This window comes from Anopheles aquasalis, chromosome 3 (assembly GCF_943734665.1).
Source record: "Anopheles aquasalis chromosome 3, idAnoAquaMG_Q_19, whole genome shotgun sequence".
NCBI classification, from domain to species: Eukaryota; Metazoa; Arthropoda; class Insecta; order Diptera; family Culicidae; genus Anopheles; species Anopheles aquasalis.
This window is the reverse complement of record NC_064878.1, coordinates 17,394,054-17,414,095: the sequence shown is the minus strand read 5'-3', so window position 1 is coordinate 17,414,095 and position 20,042 is coordinate 17,394,054. Positions and strand designations below refer to the sequence as shown.

Genomic DNA, 20,042 nt, shown 5'->3' with positions numbered 1-20,042 from the left:
TAAGCCGTCATCGATAGAGAAGGTCGCTGACCACGGCGAGCGGGAATGCAAACAAAATGGATAATCAAACGGAACGGTTGCAAACACCAGAGGGAAGACGTTACTGTCCAGTACTGATGGCTTTCTGTAAGAAACTCATTGAACAGAGAGCGACAATGATGGTAACCGGTAGTTGACTCATCGCTCACAAACGGTGGCCTTAGTATTGTCGTCATCAGCTGTAACATGGTCTCCCCCCCGGGAGACCAGAAGCGTGCTGACCGTTAAAGTGTCAATGTCTTGTGTGTTTCCAATGATGGCACACACGATGATCTAACCTCACACCATGTTCGTAAATTATGGGCTCAAAACCCCCTCAACGTAGGAGCGCGGGGCAAGTTAAGTGAGTCCGAGACCGACTTACAAAACACGTTCCGTGTACTCTCGGTGGGCGGCTACCATTGGGAGCTTCCGTGACATCGAAATCCAATCATCGTATCGAAGCGATCGATCCCCGTTAGTCGTAAACACGTGCGCTCAGTACCGGAGCCGGGATCCACCGGCTTCAGGTGCATTGAGCTTTTGGGAATTTAGGTTGGCACAGACCAGCCCTGTGGGCCGAGGGAGTTCTAAAGGTTCTTTGCGAGGTTAGAAAGTGATTTGCTGCTTGTGAAAGTCAAGTTCATTCCTCTCTATTTCTCTCTCTCTCTCTCTGTGCGCACACGAGGCCCATGTTTTACTGATAAGTTTATGTCTGTCGCGGTAAAGCATATGTTGTATAGTTTTGGGATAGGCGCTTGTTTGCTATTTGGGGTTTGCGTGCTTTTTTGGGGGACATCTGGCTTCTTATCAGTAAACGAAACGTAGAAGACGTGAAGAAACGATAGAAATAGCTAGCTATGCTCCTCTTCTCTTGCTTCTCTTGCTTGACTTTCAATCAATCCAGCAAAACATCATTTCAAATTTGAAGAAAGAATCCATCCTCTTAACCTTCACCCCGTTGTAGAACCCTTTTTGCGCCACCGGCGGATCTATTGGTGATTGAATAAGCGGGGATCCTTCTCACAAACATCACGAACTCAATTCACTTCTTGGATTCGTGGCGAAACACCGGAAGCATCTGTGCCTTCTAGCCAGAGCATGGGGCGCACACAAGAAAGGATACTACCGAGCGCCTTCGCGAAGAGAAACCCAAGGCTGTCAACGTCTGCCGTCGCTAGATTCCGCAATGAGCTGGTGGCGTACTTGTGCCTTCTGGTGTTGCTGTTGCTGGTGGTGCTGGTAGGCTGACTGACAGCAACATTGTGTGGTGTGTCTGTCCGTGTGCTGATTTGTGATGAGAGCCTACGGTGCAGTCGCTTCACCGCCCCTGGTGGGCTTAATGCATGAGACAAGTAAAATACCGTCCTGACATGGGCCGGGCAATCATGGGCCCCTCTTGTGCGCTTTCCTAGAAGATCAAAGACCGTCCGGTCGGGGGCCCGGAGTGCCCGGGGAATGAATTGTCGGAAGAGATGAATTGCTCTGGTGGTCCTTCGAAGGCGCGCGATCCTTTTGGTCGTGTGTAACGGAGTGTGGTCCGCGATTTGCTGATGACGTTTCACTACAGCGTAAGAGATGCGTAAAGTTCGCGATACTTCTTTAGCTTCTCGGTAGTGCCCATCTCTCTAGTAATAGTTGAGTGAGCAAATTCGACTGATAATTGTGTTGTGTGCTCACTGGAATCATGCTTTTAGTTCAAGTTGTTGTTTTGGAAAGACAAGTTCTTCACGCGTTGAAGATGATTTTCCTTTCGAATTGATCCAAAATTAATTGTTGGTCCTTTTGGTTTGAGTTGGTAATATTGGATTGTTGAGTTGGTAATATTACCTCCAAGAGTATTCTTGAAAATATCCCAATCATGGATCAAGGGAAGCAATTATGGTGTCATCGCATGCCGGCGCTTCAAAAGGGATCTTCTTCCTTCAGTCTGGCTCGTAATGTTGATTAATACCCTAAAATGAGACAATTTTAGAGTCGACCATCCATTGATGAATCCTTAGACTCTCGCTTTCCAGCTCTATTCTTTCTTTCACTCACTCTACCCAATCAGATCGGGAGATCGGGATTCTTCTTCCAAAAAAAACCTCGGATTGCATCGGTCACGCCTTCCGAACCGGCTCCAGCTGAAGTGGGAATCAATTTGTGCGGAGATCCTGGACATGGTGACGGGTGGACTCTCCTGAAGGTGAAGCCCTTGAAAAACATGGAGCGAAAAAGGCACAATGAACAATGGAAGGAAGTAAGAAGGAAGAAGAGCCGATGCCGGTTCCGTTCACGTGACCACCTGCAGCGTGGCGAATTGGATTTGGACATATTACGAAGTCAGGGATTGTTCTTTGGGAATCTTTCAAGGTTTACGCGCTGTGCTCCGTCGCCGGTATCCAGGATTCGGTTAATGGATTGGTCATCGAGGCGACCTGCCGTTCTTTCCACACTTCATTTGAGCGATGGTCGCTGCCGTGGATATGGAGTTAAATTGTGTAGTCTTATGGATGGGATTTCTGTTAGTTCAAGCTAGGGTTTTAAAGGGTTTCACCGTTGCTGAGGATATCGTTCTCAATTGTAATGATTATTTATGTTTTAAACCCATTCAATATCATTACTTTTTAGATGAATCCATCTAGATGATCTACTTTCTGGGCACTCGATCTTACTGAAAGCTTATAATCCCAAATGGTTTTACTATGATGCCACCAGAAAGGATGAGAACAGGTCAAGGATAAAAAATTGTCGCCAACGCTTATCACTACTTATCTTCGGAACTATCCCAACGAAATTGAAGCACCGAACGAAAGCGATGCTCGGTAACGAGCGCTTATCCCGTCTCGAGACCTTCGTGAATCCCATTTTTCGGCAGATTCTCCTTCTTCTACCTTCAGCCTGCTCTTCTATGGTACCCAGAATCCAGCATCGAATGTTGAATCGTATTTCGTTTACCTTTCCGTTAAAAACTATCTTGTGAGCAGTAATTGAAGGAGAGAAATAGGAGAGAGAAAAAAGAATAGCGTCCAACACAAATCGAGCTGACGACCGTAGATATGAAAGGAAAAGGAAAGACCCCCATGAAGGTCTGGAGTCTGGAATGGAAGACCAGCGCCGCCAAGGTGGTAGAAGGTGCTAAAGAGTAGCCAACGTAAAAGGATCTGACGAATCCATTGAGCATTAACGGCATTCATGATCTCACCTACCTAACTAAGGAGTCCTTTTTTCTGCACAATTGTGCCAGTGTGTATGTGTTTGTTCAGTGGAATGGGCTTACACTGATTCGAAAACCTTTAGTTCCCGTCCGGGACGCGGTCTCTGTCGACGTTTGCTGCCGATCTGTGCGAAAAATGGGGAAAACATTCTGCAGATGGAATCGGTCTTTCGTTTCCTCTCGCCTTTGTTTCCCTGTTCCCCTGGCCGGTGGGCACTCCTGTGGGCTTCTCTCCGGTTGCTTTTCCGGTAAAGGAAACTCGGTTGTTCTCTCTGTTGCTATTCTTTTTTCCGTTTTTTTTTCTATTTCAACAGCACAGCACAGAACGGCAGTTCCGTTGTTGCGGAAAGTTTACACCGAGCAAAGCGGCGGAGGATGGCATTGGGGTTGTTTATTATTGTTAACTTTTTTTTTGTTGTCCGCATAAATGGACCTCTGGTGCAAAGGAAGAAGGGGTCTATGGTCCTGTGGTCGGTAGATGGAAAAAAGGTGTTTTTTGCGCGCCAAATGGTGTGCTTTTACTCGATTTCGCTTAATATTTATTCCACCTTTACCGTGTCCGGCCGGTGGCAGCGCGATTGTGTGGCACTATGTTTACAGTAACTTTTAGCATCCGTTTCATCATCGGTTAATGTAGATCATGCATTCAAGCGTGGGCCATCATCACACCCACAGGCAGGGGTAGCTGTTTGGACCAGATGGACGTGGTCTTATACCTAAAGATATGGCACTGCTTTAGGAAGTTCGGCAGATGTTTTAGCGAATATCTTGGCTTTTGTAGGAACCAGTCCCTAACCCGAGTTGCTACCTTTATTCTTTTGCATTAACATAATTGGAATAGATAATATCAAAATTTATTTTTTATACCTGTTCATAAATACTTTTGACTATTTGAAACAAAACGAATTGCCCGCTATCCAAAGCAGTTGTCGAGCTGCAGGTGAGAAGAGAAATTCGCAGTGAGAAGTGGCTACTACGACGAGAGCGAGGCTCAATTCCGTGAAATTCGATGTCGCGTTGCTCTCGAGAAGCATCTCACAACTATAGTTTCTTCTCTTCGTTTCTCTCTCTGTATGACTCAAGCATAAAATACAAAGCATGAGTGAGACTCGGATCGAATCGGATCGGACTACAGAGACCGACAAAAATAGGAAATACCTGCTAGCACCAGCACCTTCGTTAAAGCGTCGTATCTCATGACGTGGTAATGGCTCATTAATGGCGTGTTATTACTTCAAGAACTACGTGGCAAAGAATTCGTGGCTACGGAGAGTCCTTGCAGGGAGATGAGTAGCCTTTTTCCCTGTGCATCAGTTGTTCTACCCAACAACATCAAAAATGATCTTATATTGAGCTACCTTACGCGTTATTGCAAAGAGTTTCAATATTTGCAAGTTTTGGTTCTAGTCGATCGTGTAAAGGATCGAAGAATAAGATCTAAGGAATTTGCGTCAAATTTGCGTAAATGAAATGCACACAAATTCCGTTTCAACATTAAAATAAAGTGTCGCATATGATGATATAGATAAATTATATTATATTAAGATAATGTATCGCATATCGTACACAACGTCGTTTTACTTTCAAGACACCCAATTCCACTTAATATTCCCTCTTGTCTGATCAGCAGCACCACTTCCACTATTTTGTATGTCGCCTTTCAATGCTGATGGATCGTTTTTTCTGTCTTTCCCTGTCAGCACTTTGTTGCTGCGGAGCGAGAGACACCTCGGGTACTCCCACATGCGAGAGCACAAGCTCTCGCCTCTCTTACTCCTTTCTCAAACTCAACCGACCATCCTCTGGCTGGTGCGTTGCTGGCTGACGCTGACGGGGTGGTCGCTGCTGGCACTGCTCGCCAGCCTATCTCTCGTGTGCCGCCGTTCGGATCGGATCGTTACGTGCAGCAGCAGCGCTGTGTAGATTGCCGAATGGGAATAACTTGTTTTGCTAGCTAACCATCGCGGGAACCCGCTCTAGAGGCGCCGCCGCCGCGACAGTTAGAATGTCAAATGGAGAAATCCCCCGACGACTGCATAACCACGACGTGTGCTGTACGATCGCGATCGCTATACCGGTGGTGTTCCGTTCCGTCCCATTCGCGAGTGATACTCTGCTGCTAAGCTGGTCGCTAGCCACTAGCGAGCAGCCGTGATCAGCCGTGATCCGTGACCGACCGAAAATAATCTCTCTCGAATAAAAAAGCGGAATCGCTCCCCGGGGGCTTGTTGTTGGTACCGTGTGGGGCGCAGCCGTTTAGTTATCGGAAGAATAATTCAGCAAAAAACCCGAGAAGTGGTTGCTCCTTCCCCTACTGTGTAATGTACGTTTGATCGACGAGTAGTGACGACGAGTGCCCTCACCTTGTGCAGCACAATTACCTGTTGATCTGGAGCAGCATCTGCATCCCGTGTGCTAGAATCGTAAGGAGAAAAAGAGGTTCGCATTAGTGAGATCTGATGATGATGAGAAAAGTGTACAGCGATCGATTGCTGTTGTTCGCTCAAATGATGGATCACGAGTGCGCGAACCTGTTTACCGGTTTTGGTGCGTTGGCAGTTTTTTTGTTTCGTTCGTTCGTGGGGTGCTTTAACCAACCGGTACTGTCAATTTTGCTTTACTTGATCAGTGGGAGTGCGTGTACTGTGTCTGCCAGAATGGGTACGCGTGCGCGCGGCCACCAACACACACGCGCAGACACCTGTCGCCGCCCCAGAGATCATCTCTCATGCTACTTCCCCCCTCGGTGTAGTCCGTGTTTTTGGTGGACCGCTTGAAAATCGTTCATCATCATCATCATCATCGCCACCAGCGTGATCACCATCATCTCTTCATTAGAATATCCATCCATCCATCCGTTCTCCTGCTGTTGTGTCCTGCATATAGCTGGCGGCTGGTGCTCTCTGCGGCCACCGGTGCTGCCGTTTAATCTGCTCTACGCGGTACACGGTACACCGAAAGAGACACGCACACAGGCACCTGGGCATCTGTGTGCCCATAATGGATAGGAAGTAAGAGATTGGGGCTGAGGTGCGTGCTGCATCGCTGGCAGTCTCTGGTGGCCTGTGTGTTTGATGTGTTTGATGTTGGTGAGGATGCTGCTGCATGAAGCCCCAAACTCACCCAGCATCCGGTTGTGTAAAGAATGGTGCACGAACGAACGTGTGTGTGTTTGTGTAAATATATATCGTGAGTACCGAGAACAGCTGCGCAACAACAGCACCACACAAAACGTGGCGACCACCAGAGAAAGTTCGTTGATCGTCGAGCTGATTCATTCTTCTCCACCCGGACCACATCGCAGCATCGGGTTTTCATTAGCATCTGGAACAAAAGAACAAACAGATTAGAAAGAGAAATTAACAGCTACTTAAGCATCGTGCTTTGAGGGGGGGTGCGACACAATGATCATCACTGATCAGCCTTACGAGATCACATCTTCTTTCTGTTGGTGTTGCCTTTTGTCTCCTGTCAATCCAAGAAGCCCAGGTGTGTCATTTGTTGATGCTCTCTCTCGCTCTCCTTGGTGCTCTGTTTACTGAGTCTGTGACTGTGAGCTGGAAACATAAATTCCCCCCCGATGGATGGTGACGGGCAACTTGATGCGGTGAACGACCGGCGCCTCTCCTGGCGTCTAGTGGTTGTTGTATGGTGCACGAAGAATAATTAATGAAAACACTCATCAGACGACGGTGTGTAGCACACATACTAACCGTTGGGCTCTAGGACGGAACACCATACGAGCAAAGAACATTAATAAAAAAAACGGCAAATCTCAGATGGCGATGGTTGGTGCCCATAGCAGCACCAGCAACACCGCACCAGCGCGCAGCAGTAAAGGAAATGGATTTATTTATTCCTCCCTCATCAGCACCACGGTCTGTCGTGTGGTGTTTTGCGGTGTTGCTGACTGTGCAAACAACGGCCACGCGGAACCACGCAGGAGAACGGGGAACGATCGTCGAGCTGAACGCAAACTGATTGCGAATCGAACAACCGAGCCGGAACCATCGTCGATCGTGCGGAATAATATTTTCTCCATTTATTATTGTATAAATCGTTTGCGAAACGCGTTCACCGTTCGTTCGAATGGACAGTGGCAGAGGGGCGGGAATAGCTTAAGGAAGAACCGGGGTGGGCCATGTAGGCGACTAGCACGACGAATACACTAAAAACCGACCGTTGGACCAACCGACCGACAGACCGGCTGCTCCCCTTCACCAGCCAGCCAGCGAAAGGATACATTTGATGGCGCTCGCTTCGTGGTGCGTGTCCATTCGCTACCGCTGTCACAACGGTTCTTGATGGATCCGCTCCCTCCACTACGCGAAATCAAACGGTACTGCCACCGGGGGTGCGTGGTTTTTGGGATGAATTATTTCTACTTTTTCTGCTCTCACCTCGCTGCGCTAAACGATAGCCCTCGGGGAGCAGCATTATGAATTGCAAATCAAAACGATCCAATTAGTCGGCAGCTGCTGTTGCTGGTGCTGCTTCACAAAATCTGGACTCCCTCCCTACGGATGGGGATTTTCTCTCCCACTCAATAATAAATGATCGATAGACGGAAAGGAGGTGATGTACGTCGAGAACGGGAATGTGATGGCCCGATGAGAACTTGAACGCACGGGAGACTGTTGAAAGCTAATGGAAAGCGGACTAGGAAATCGAATCCAATGGTTACTCTGATGCTGCTTCCAGAATCATTCGATTGCTTGGATCATGGAACGAAACTCTTGACAGATTGACCGTTGTTTGGGCTGTGGGAATGCAGCCCGGCGCCAGTACCACCACACCAAGCTAAGTTATATTGCTCAGCTGGTTAACGCGTTCGGCCGTTAACGTCAACTAATCAGCTTAACTGCCGTTTGAAGAATGATGGTAACGTTCCCCTTGGGTTATGCTCCCCGCGTTCCGTTCTGTCCCGTTCCGACACAAATCTGGAGACTCCACCGGAGTGGCCCGGGCCTTTAAATGAGTTTTGCGTGTGGCGTTTGTCACCTAATCCCACTTGTTCATCACCTTCTTCTTCTTCATGAGCTGGTGCTGCTTCTGCTGCTGCTGGTGGTGATACGATAATTAACTTTACGGGGGTCATCCGCTCCTAACCTCCACTGTACTCCACCCTCCCGTCCAATTTCGACGGCCCGGTGGGGGGTGCATGTTAAAGGTCAACTTGTTGAGTCAAAGTTGAGATGGATTTAAAGTGCCAGGAACAGTGAAAGAGACGCGATGGAGAGAGGAAGAGAGGCGAGTTGTTCGGTGGCGCACCGGAGGGAGGTTTATCTTCTTTGGAAAGTTTCAATTAAAAACTTTTACTCTCTCCAATCTGTGTGTCTCTTGGTCGCCCACCTCTTGCGAGGAGAAGGAGAAGGAGAAGCAGTGATGCTGTTATCATCTCCCGGTGCTTTAGAACCCGGCTCGCCGTGTTGTGCCAAAGTTTGTAGCTCCTTCCGTCGCGCACTCTCTCTCTCTCTTCGGCCATGGCCAGAAAAGTCGATCCTCCACCAATGGACCAATGGAAAGAGCTGATCAGTGTTTATGTTTCTGTTGTGTCATCGTCACACAATCTGCAGCCATCTGCCTGGAGGGAACATTGGCCATAGGGTAATACGTAATCAAGAGGTATTCCGCGTCGGTCACACCACTCTAGGTGGCACCGAACCGAGTTGATGATGTTCCGGTGTTCCAAATGGTGTTGTCCCACTGTCGCTTTTCCCTTTATCGTTTGCCGATTTTGTTGCATAATTTTTTAGTCGATATTAAATAATATCTACTGCAGAAATTGGTTTGTTTTGGGTTGGGGACAAAAAAAACTGATTATAACAACAGCAGGGAACGGGAGACGAGAGTTAAATGCTAATGCTGCCACCAGGTGATCCCGGTGTGCAAAATGTGCCAAAAGCGTCCCCGGTTATCATCAGATTACCGTTCCGATGTCATAGTGCTGCTGCTGCTGCTGCTGCTGCTGGGGATGCGATGTTGATGTAACTGGTTTGCTGGACGAAATTAATTATTCAACGATACCGAAAATGTCACCGAAACATACGATGATGTTGTGGCGGGAAGAAGAGGGACCGCCATCCGGTCTGGTGCCGCTGGGACAGTAACGTTCCGGTTCCGGGGATTTCGTCCGGTGCGCTATGCTGCTAACCTTTTCACCAACTAAATCGAGAAAGGCAGTGGAGCGAAGTTTATGAAAGTGTATTGCACTGCCACTAATTCGTAGATTTATGAATCTCGATTTCGATTTTACAGCACCTCACACTTACCTTTTTACCTCTTTATGTCATGACCCATTTTCCGTTCCATCCGACGGTTCCGTAACCTCGGGATGATAGCATATCTATCGGGACTAGATCGCAATGCATAATTGATTGGCTTTTATCGGGCGAGAAAATGATTTATCATAAAGCAAGCGTCGCGATACACGATTGCGATGCGGCACCTGGCCTAGGGGTTTCGGTGCCATCCAGGTGACAAACTGGGTCATACGCTTCGTAGGTTTTCGCGCTCGTTCGTCCGTGCCCTTCCGAGGGGGGTTTTGGTCGGGCAAGATAGAGAGAGAGTGAGCAGCGTGCGCTGGGTTGCAACCATTTGCAGCCAAACACCTGCAGACCATTGCCACTAGAGGAATGGCCGTTCCCAAAAAAGCAGTTCTCTACCGTCCCTAGGCGTTGATCTTCCGATCCCTTTTAGCTCTCTGCGACACCATCCCTTAGTTCTTGTGCTGCAGAGCACCGGCGCAATGCAATGATTATGAGTTTTATGAATATTTCACTCATCTACCCACTGCTCCAAACGACTAGGGATAAGGATCACATCTTCCTGGTGGGTTCATCAAACATTCAGCACTCTTCACCAGGCGAAAGCCGGAAGACGAGGGACAAAACTGTCAAATCTCGGATCGAAAGCTGTAAAACCTTCGGAACATTTTCTATTCCCCTAACAGGTATTGCCCCTTTGCCGCTTCGATGGTCACCGGGGAGGAGGGAAGAGAGATGTTTCGTCTAATTTGTCATTCCCCTTTTGCGGTGGAACCGACCGGACTCGAGTCCTCGGCGAATAAGTAATCAAATTAAGAAGATGAATATCGATCTGGTGCTGCTGCTGCTGGTTGGCTGGTTCGCTTGTCCACGCTGATGATGGCGCTGGGCATTACCATCAAGCGGTCAAACCACCACCATCATGGGCTGTCCTTGGCCCGTGAACTCTCTTGGTCACCTTCCGTGCTTGCCTCGCCTCGTGCTGGCTGGCTAGCTGGCTGTGTCACGCAGGGCAGTGCGGGTTTATGATTGGAAAATGGTTTCTGGAAAGGAGGCGAGAGAGGTCAGCAGCATAAATCACGGGCTTATACACCGTCACCGCTGCCCGGCTACCGTTATGACCTTTTTGGTACAAGCGAATGTCCAGAGAGGGCCGTGGAAAATGTTGGTTCGCGAACCTTTAATTCCTTCCGTTTTTTTATTGTTACTCTTGAGCCATGGAAGAGTGTAGCCCAGTGCTAGAACCTCGATCTGTTTTGAGCGTTGTACACATGAAGGGTACAGGGAAAGGTCATCCAGAATCGTACTGTGTTCTTCTACCCTTCACTGAACGCATCGATTGTTTTACTGGAAAACACTCCTGCAGAAGGAGAATGACATCGTTACAACGTCTAGTGGCGTTTTGTGGTCTCTCCCGCTCTCTGTGATGTGGAAATTTATTTCCCTTTTCAAGATGTCGATTCCGTTTCGTTCGTTCCGTCCGTCAGCTACTACCGCGTGCTCTCATTGTGGTTCACAGAGGGCGGCAAAAAATAGTATTGAGAGAAATATAAATATGAAAAAACTCCTCCTTTCCCCCAATAAATGCAGGTCACTGGCAAATGGAAAATGTGAACGCAAGACGCGCTTTCACCACGCAAACGCGCGTATAATTGTGTAGATGGTTGTTCGGAATCGGAATCGCGGGAGGTGCGGGAAATTATTTTCCATTTTTTTTTCCAACACCAAGATCACAAGAAGAAAAGGGGGAGAATCCCAGGGGGGGGGGGGGGGGTGCTTCACTCACAGGGCATTTGGGGCTCATCATTCGCAACGATGGTGGTGCGGCTTATGGCTTACAGAGCTGCACAGCCGTCGGTCGGTCGCCCTGGTCTGTACTTGGATCTTGGTTGGTTCGCTGGGAATTAGAACATGAGAATTGTCTTGCCGGTTACCTACCACCACCATCACCACGAACTGCGGTGGGCGGCCATTGTTTGGTGGTGGTTGAACCATTTTTGTTTTTTTTTGTTTTTGCTGCCATTCCTGCGTCAGCGTACAATTTGCTGTCCCTATAGCCCTATGGCTCGGCGCGACTCGCCATGGCTTAGTGAGAGAGATCGGCGATGGTGGGGGTTGTTGTTTAATCCATCGTAAAAGAAATGGATTTGGTTCACCAGCAGCAGGCAGCTGGTCTATTGGGTAAAGGGGTGGGGGGGTGGGGGCAGTGGGAGAGAAATTGGACCACGGATCGTCCTCAAATCGTCCGTCGTGATCGAATGCGCGCGAATGGTGGTGGAGGAGAATGTATGAATGGTTTGTACTGCTCTGGTCGCCCCTGGCACAATCGATCGACCAGCTCCCTTTTGATACCTTATACTGTGTGTGAAACATCATCAACAGCCACCGATACTGTATCACGTGCCCTCCCCTGGAGCTGCTTAGCTGGTGGTTTATTGTGAAACGCACTAGCAGCAAACCGCCACCACTTAGCGCGAATGATGTCGATGTCGTCGATTGTTACGCTGGAAAAAACGCCCCACCGACTGATCTGACCCCCCCGGGGTGGGCTGGTTAGCTAGTTCACAGCGCATCGCAAACAGAAAGTGGAGTCGTTCCACCTTTCCTCGGTCGTCGCTTTTGCTTTTATGATTTTTATTGGCACGCTAATGAGATGGATAAATGTTTTGCCATCGCAATGGGCTAAAAGATCAGATGTCAGTTTACGTAAGCAGGCTCAGATTTGCTGATCCGCTCACGATCTGACGCTTTCTGTGACGTGAACGGCGAGGATCATTCGAGGGATTGTTAGGATTTAATATCGATTTCCTTTCTAGTTTGTCGTTTTGCAGGGAACAATCGTAGTGTGCTTGCAGTGTGCACAGTTGTGAGGTGATAGGTGAGAGTTTTAAATCCAAAAGAAGATCAAATGAGTCAATTTAAAGAACTACTTTTCTAAGATGCAAAATGGGATTCCATTGGCTTACCAAATTTTACTCCAGTAATCCAAATTACGAGTAGAAAAAAATGCCTGATCTAATTTGTCTACGCTGTTATGCGCCTTGAAAAGAATTAAACCAGGCGGAAGCATATTCTTGCGATCAGTCATCGAACAGAGAGAGAGACCTTCCGGACCCTTTGTTACTAGACAATTGATGGTTGTTGCGGTGTTTGTTGCCTCATTCGGCCTCGGTCGTTAGTAATAAGAGGCAACACAAACCCAATTTGTTCGCCCCTTTTTTCTCATTAAGCGCAGCCTCCTTCAATGTACGCTCGCTACGCCACAGAAGCGCCGGAGCACCAACTCATAATTTCAATGTCATTTGCGTTCTCTCTAAACATCAGCAGCAGGACAAACCAATATCATCTTCTCGCCTCTCGCCCAACTCTTGAGCCACCACCGTAACGTCGCTGCTTCAACGAAACAATTACGCTTTCGCGGTCGCCGGTCCGTGGCCCCCAAAATGATGGCCATTAGCTCTAGTGAGCTCGCTGGCGAGGGGGGGGGGGGGGGGGGGGGGGGGCTGGTCGTGGTGTTGTTGAGACGAGACGATGTCGTCGTTGTTGTGTTGTTCAGCGCTCCGGACCGACGGCCGGAGAGGTGTTTAACCCAGTTAGCTGTTGCTTACCCCGCACCACCGGCGGACTTGTAAATGCCAAACGTCAACAATCAGCATCGGCACCAAGGCACACACTTTGTGTTGTTGCTCGAGTACCGCAACGACGCATCGGACGGGTGCGCACTGGATTGCCAAGCTAATGTAAAGCTCTTCAAGAATCGAATCACCCAGAAGGGTGGATTGGTGGGGATGCCCCCTGGTCGAGTGGATGATGTTGGAGCGTTCAAGCACCACCGAGGGAGAGAAGAGACAGCAGCAGAGAGCACGGCACCGGTACCGTTTGAGGTAACAGTAGTTTTTTCGTTAATCAGCCTCATCTTGGAATAAAAAGAAACTCCCGGCCCCGGATCTAACTAGGAAATGCTCGTTCACAAATTAGATCGATCGGTGATGGTTGGCTTTTTTCGAGATTTGGTTCGCGCTGGCACGCCGCTCACAAGAAAAGAGCCCAACCAATCCATTTGTCCAGCGAGCAGACCGAGTAGGAGACCGTTGTTTGGAGTTCAAATTTTGCGCGATAATTCGCCCTACGGCGTTGGCGGTCGCCATAGCAGCAGCAGCAGCAGCAGCAGCGCAGCGTTGGCGAATATCGACGCGATCATCATCGAGCGATCGCGATGACTTCCGACGAAACCTGAATTGTGCGCGAACTTGAAATGGTTTGGTTGCTGTGGCTGCTGCTGCGCTCTGCGCTGCTCTGCTCTGCTCTACAGACAAAACAGGAAAACCGGTTTTCTCCACCACCCGGGAGTCTCGGGCCTCCTCCTCCGCGCGACTTGTGTCCAAGTGCCAGACAAGCCTCTCTACCGTTCGCGCGTTCGACCAGACGCCGGCAAGGCAGCGCCTGGTTTAAGGGTGGCGCCTGATGGTTTCTAACGAAAATGTTTAATGTGTAGCTGTTGTTCCCTGCGAACCGAGCGAACCGCTTAGGTCCCTGGTCATAACAGGGAGAAGGCATAAAATGCTCCTAAATCACTAACAAATCATCGCAAACTATAAGGTTGCTAGTCCGAGTGGCCGATCTTTAGCTGAAGGTGAAGCTCTTCTGCCTTCTGCAAGCGAATGCAACAAAATGTGGTAGATGGAGCCCACTTCTTCGAAGAAGGATCTGAAGAAGCATGCGAGCTGCGCTGAGCGTGAGGCTCCTCCAAAAATGTTGCCCAGTGATTTGGTTTGGTTTGCATTCCCTTGTAATATCCCGCTAGATTTTTCACTTAACTCTGTGCTCGTGGGAGCAGACAGGTTTTGTTCCTGCTTTTCGGAGCTGCCATCAATCATTTGCTGGATAAATCATGATTCTTGGTAACCATGCAGAGACCAGCAGATCACGAGAAGACGCACCTCAGAGCTGTCCGTGGTCGTGTAGCGACGGTTTGGTTTGAGGGGGAATTCCCCGGAACAGGTAGATCGGGAAGAAGAGACCCACATGATTCGGACATCAGTGTTCTCAACGGCAACGGATTGAGAATGTATGTGGGTATGCTGAGCATCCCACTGGGCTCAGGGAAGTCTACCATGTCACTTTATGCTGATTGGTCGACGCTCCACTCACTCCCAGGGCACGCACGCACGTAATCAAATCCACCAAAAAGGTCGAAAATCTTAACGTCTGTCAGTCGAGCTTTAAGACGCGAGAGAGCTTTACGCAACGGTCACGGCTTGTTTTTTCGGCAGTAATGCGCCTTTGTCAGCTCGAAAGAAAGGTCTCCCCTTCGCAGGAGAAGGTCTGAAGCGCTTAATTATCGGCATCATATGGCTAGCGCCCCCCTGGTCCGTACAATGTTAATGAATGCGAAATAGGAAAGAAAAGCCTGCCAGCAAACTAATTATGACCGGTGGAGGAGGTTTTCGCGCCAAGACCCAAGGATCCGGGACCAGGTGTGTGACGAGAGACATTACGTGAATTGCGCACTCCGCTCGGCAGCAAGGTCGCTTCTCTTGTCTGTTTCAACGCGACGAATAGACGGACCGACGGTTGGACGATGGACTAACCTTGGATGAACAGAACCACCACCAGATTACCCTAGCCTCCGTTAGTGGTTACATCTAATGCTCTCTTCAATGCCATTATGGCATCTCAATGGAAAATTGTTTAATTAATGCTTCAGAGTCAGAGAGGAGGAGACTTCAATGCATGGAAACGACTTGAAGAAGGCGAAAGAAACCTCTACGTAGTAGCTTGTAGCCGGTCGCTGACATTAACAAATGAACTGCGCTGTGCATGTGCTCCAAATAGTGGTGCCGAGATTCACTTTCAATCTCCGCCGATCGCAGCACCTAGTAGTAGTGGTACGAGCACACCACCAACTGATAGCAAGTCGTGATCGCGAAAGGTCTGTACCACCAGGTCTCGGGAAGATACGATCGTGACGCGGAGATCACCTAAGAGCTTCGACAGTAATTGGATCTTTCTGTATCGCCGTAGAGCAGCAGCAGCAGATCGAGCTCGATCCACCACCAAAGTGGCTTCCAATAATTCGTGCTACAGGAACGCAAAGTTCCCTGGGATATGGAGATGATCGGGAGGGCACTGGGGACTCAGAGGAGCCGGTCACGCGGCTTACGAAAGCAGAGCAGAGAGTAGCGCACACCATTTACAATGTGTGGCTGTTTGTTGTTGTGAATGCCACATGCTTTGTGTTCGTTCCTTCCATCGTCCGTGCGTCCAGATCTTCTGTTGCTTCTGCGCTAAAGACGTCGCACGATCGTCCATTGTCCGTCAGACCACGGCAACGTTTCCCTTTCGCAATCGATCGAGCAACGAATGCGATGCAGTACCACATAAGATCCACACGCGAAAGACTAGCACACTCATGGTGCAGAACAATTAATCAGCATCCAGCAGCAGCAGCACTAGCCCCTTGTTTGGATCTTCAGACGGAGCTTGTGGCTCAAGACGTAACAGAGTCGTCGCTCGAGTGCAGCTACTTCCTTGTCGCTTGTGTGTACCACACAGGTGAGCAGTGGCAGGGCGATACAGGAATGGGGATTGCATTGTAATCGACGATCGTCTTGTCAATCGTGGCCGTCGTTAATGTATGGCCGCGCCACCACACGGAAGACAGGCACCGCCGGTGGTAGTGATGCAGCTAATAAAGAGGCGAGGGTGTGCTTCGTCCGTTGCCATGGAGAGCAACCATCAGAGGGAAGTTGGTTGAGATGTGGTAGATTGTTGTGTCCCGTGAACCAGTTGCCGACCATCTAGTAGGTCTACACTTCTTTGTTGAACTCCCTGCATCGTCTCGCTAGCAACCGAGTGTGACAGCTACGTGCCTAGTAATGGACGGGATAGCAACGGGTACAAGTTCCAGTTCCAGCTCCAGCGCACAAACCAACCCGCTGGTCATCTGGTCAGAGTTACACTCTTACTTTTACCTTCGCTTCGGCGCTGGTTTGCGATTTTGCAAATGACGATGCCCGGGGCGAGGCGCGTGTGTTTTACGTCGTGAAGCCACTGTGCCACTGAACCTGGACCCCTGGACCTTATCCCATAACGGGCGTACGATCACCACGTCGCATAAGGAGTCGATTTCGTTTCGCTTCGCAAATGATTTCCGGACTTCTCGGACGATCGATGGCCGACAACTTGGATTAAATTGTGTCTGCATTGTCTGCGGTGGTGTTGGTGCAGTCATGTTGGTTTCTGGGTGTTTTTTTCTTATGTTGCTTAGTGACCTTTTCTTTGTGGAAACTGATCTGGTGGGGGCTTGGTTTCAAGTGTCTAGCCGCGCAGTCAGCTGCTGCACCTCACTATCGTCTCACCAATCCTGAGCGAGCTTTATGGGAGCTTAATTCCTTAATAACGACAACGACTCCACATCTCACCAGGGAGGCCCAGTTCCCGTTTGTTTCCCGCTTGTCGAATCTCCGATCGATCTCAGGGGGAACGTCCCTGTGATCAGCTGTATCGAGCAGCAGCTGCCTGGGGGGGGGGCGAACGGAAACGATTCGCTTCACTTGCGGGGAAGGAATAGAACCCCCCGCAGATGATGGAACTCGAGAATTTACGATTTGCTCCACCGAAGGCCAATCGCTCTAGGAAAAAGGGGGCGGAAAAAAAGAATCGAAAATTGAGGGCGCAGGGGAGTGAGCGATTTTCGAGCGATTAGCGATGGAGGGGATCCGTGGTTGATCGACCAAGCCCCCCGGCGATCGGTGCTGGTGTGGTGCTCATAATCGCGTTGCGTCGAAACGGAACGATCTATATGGAGAGGAAGGAAGGATGGAAGGCCAGCTAAATCCTGTTCGGTGGTGCGTTATGTCCGGTGCGTACACAAGTGCGTACCAGATCCCCCATTCTGCTAAAGCCTTGTAGCCCTCGATCGCCAGAACACTGCCGCACTGGCTGGCTGGCTGGATGGATTATTGGAAAAACGTGCGTTTGCGTGAAACGAATTGTCAAATTTTGTTGCAGACTTCCTCAACCGTGACCAGAAGTACCGTTTTCTGGGGCTGGGGAACTGTTGTGGGGACCACTTTGAACTAGATCTTTGCACGACGTTTAGAGCGTTTTGGTAAGATGAATTCGTTGCGCTGATCGTTTACGGTTCCGAGTGCTCGCGCGCGCGCAATATTCATCGATGATGTCAGCTGGGGCTTGAGTAGCGTGGAAGGACGACCAGACGGACGGCATTGTGGTGACCAACCAGCCAGCCAAATATTAGCCAACCGCGCAAGACCTTGTTGTTTAGCATAAAATCGGGCGACGTGGTGTGACACGTCGACACATTGTTGCGAATGTTTGCCCTAGCTAGCGCTGGTGCGCCACACCAAAAACCAGATCAAACATGCAATCGCCGATAAACAGTTTGGCGTGTATTTGGTTCATGAACAGCTCCTCGTAACTTTGTACGAGGGAGACTTCTGTCTGTTTGCCAGCAATGTCGTCATTCTTCCCTGCGCCATTACTGATATGCATCCGTGGGTTCACTAGTGGGCTACTGCGACCAATACTGGCCCAAAACATGTGGAGAAAATAGTTTTATCAATTTGTAAAGTTCACCCTCGGTCAAACTTCAATGTTGCGACGAGTAAACATCGCAGTAACAGGGGAAGCTCACGCATTCAGGCAATATTTGAGGAGGTGTCGTAATGTTTGATTTCTGGTAGATACTGCTCCGTATTTGACTATCGGTTCGTGAGAGATCTGCTGGCTCTTTTTTGGGAGGCCTAGGACTTTGCGCAAGATTGCTCATAGCCCACGAAAAAGGCCCCCGTGATCATAATCTGAAGGTAAAGGCAGTTAACGCAGTGGCTACGGCAAAACAAATAAAATCCTTCATCGGCACCAGTCCTCGGCGATTGTCTGCGTCCCCGTCGTGAGCCGTGACGTAAAACGCGGAAAACAACCTCCTCCTGGGACACCCCGGGGAGGGGTACTGGCCGCGTACAATTGTCTCGTATTTCGTTTCCAAGTTCTCGGCACTCCACTCTTCGTTCCACGGTGTCGCGCGATCGTGGAAGTGGCCTGACATCGATAGCCTTGTCCGCGGAGGTGTCGCCCGGCGATTGTTTCCTTTTCCCATTGTTTTGGTGAACCGTTCTGCTTCTACTGTCGCTACAGGTGTGCACTCATGCAGACCGACGACTGCGAACAAAAAGGAGTGACCGGCTCGTCCCATAAACCACAACACATCATCGCGCGGTCGTCGTCTGCAGGTCGCATGATTTCTCATATTTCATTTCGGAACCATTTCGATCCCCCCGATTATAACAATACAATAAACTGCCGGGCCACGGTCTTAACGTGACGCAAAAGTGGCCCGGCGACCGAGTGGCGTGTGAGTTTTGGGCCAGTATTCTACGTGATCTCTAAGGCCACTCTATCTCTATTGGCCGCCACCAAGCCGCCATGATCCCCGTTGGCCAGATCTCCGGTTTCGTGCCTTCAACACAACTCAGAGTTCCCCATTGTTTTTTTTTTTTATGTTTGGGGGTGGCCAACCATCATCGCGAGAGGATTAACTGCTGCTGCTGGCTGTTCCACTCGCCATGTCTCGTGTTGACAGATCGTGTTAAAAGATTACATACGAAGGAAAAGCCCCCTGGACAGATTAATTTTCGATCATTGTTGCACCGAGGTCACATCCCCCCGCCTCACCCGGGGGTGGGTGCTTTCGGTGGCAATTGAGATTGTTTTTTCGAAAAACGCGTGATCTCACTGGAGAGATAAGGACGCGTTTTAGTTTCTCTCTCTCTTTTCTGTCTCCGTTGTTTAGACTTTAATAGCATTACAATTATGTATAGGTGTAATATTTGGCCTTTACGTGTTTTTTTGCAAGAAATAGACTGAAACTTTCGTTGCAATATTCAGATACAAACAGCTAGCTCCCGTTGACAGATCGCCAAGGCAGTCACGCGAGAAAACAGATTAAAAATGTCCCAAGGTTCACTCTGTCTGCCGCGGGCTGTTATGCAACGGAATCGTGCGCTTATCTGTGTGTGGTGAAAGGGAAAGGGAAAAAAGAATGAACGAAAAGCGCTGAACGAGCAACCATCAACCAGTTACTCGGACAGTTCTGGTAGAATCAGAGAGTAATCCCTTTTTTGTTTTGAAAAATGAAACATCTAAACCAAAAGCCTACTCTTCGTTTGTCCTTACGTTTGACGTCTCGAAAGCCTCCAATTCACGTTCTCGTGATCTTAATTCGTGAGAAACGTGCACGACGAACCGTTCACGTACAAGATGCAGTTACGTCCACGGAACGGCGATCATCGTGACCAGAGGGTTTTCCCGCCAGCACTGAAAGTGAAATGTCAATGTTTGGGGGCACCGTTAGTGTAGATGCTGCGATCAATTCACTCCTTTCGAGATCACGCAAAGTGAGAGTGAAACTTATCACCGGCAGCAGCAGCAGCAGCAGCATGCCGCACGATCATCTCACACCCTCGCTAGATCGTGTCAAATATCCGCACACATATCCCGAGTGTGAGGAATAGAAAACAGGCAAACGGAGTAAA

General features: G+C 49.3%; 1 protein-coding gene across 9 annotated transcripts in view; it reads left to right on the top strand.

Moving 5' to 3' along the window:
• LOC126577968 (MOB kinase activator-like 2) overlaps positions 1 to 20,042 on the top strand; it is a 92,203-nt gene that overhangs the window by 18,507 nt on the left and 53,654 nt on the right. For 3 of the 9 annotated variants that reach the window (XM_050240066.1, XM_050240064.1, XM_050240063.1), the window contains exon 1: positions 5,060 to 5,656. The exons of 5 other annotated variants lie outside the window; for them this stretch is intronic. The gene's annotated coding sequence lies outside the window, so the exon portion shown is untranslated. Of the gene's footprint in view, positions 1 to 5,059; positions 5,657 to 20,042 lie in introns of those variants that run through there. One more of the 9 variants, XM_050240062.1, reaches the window with a different exon arrangement.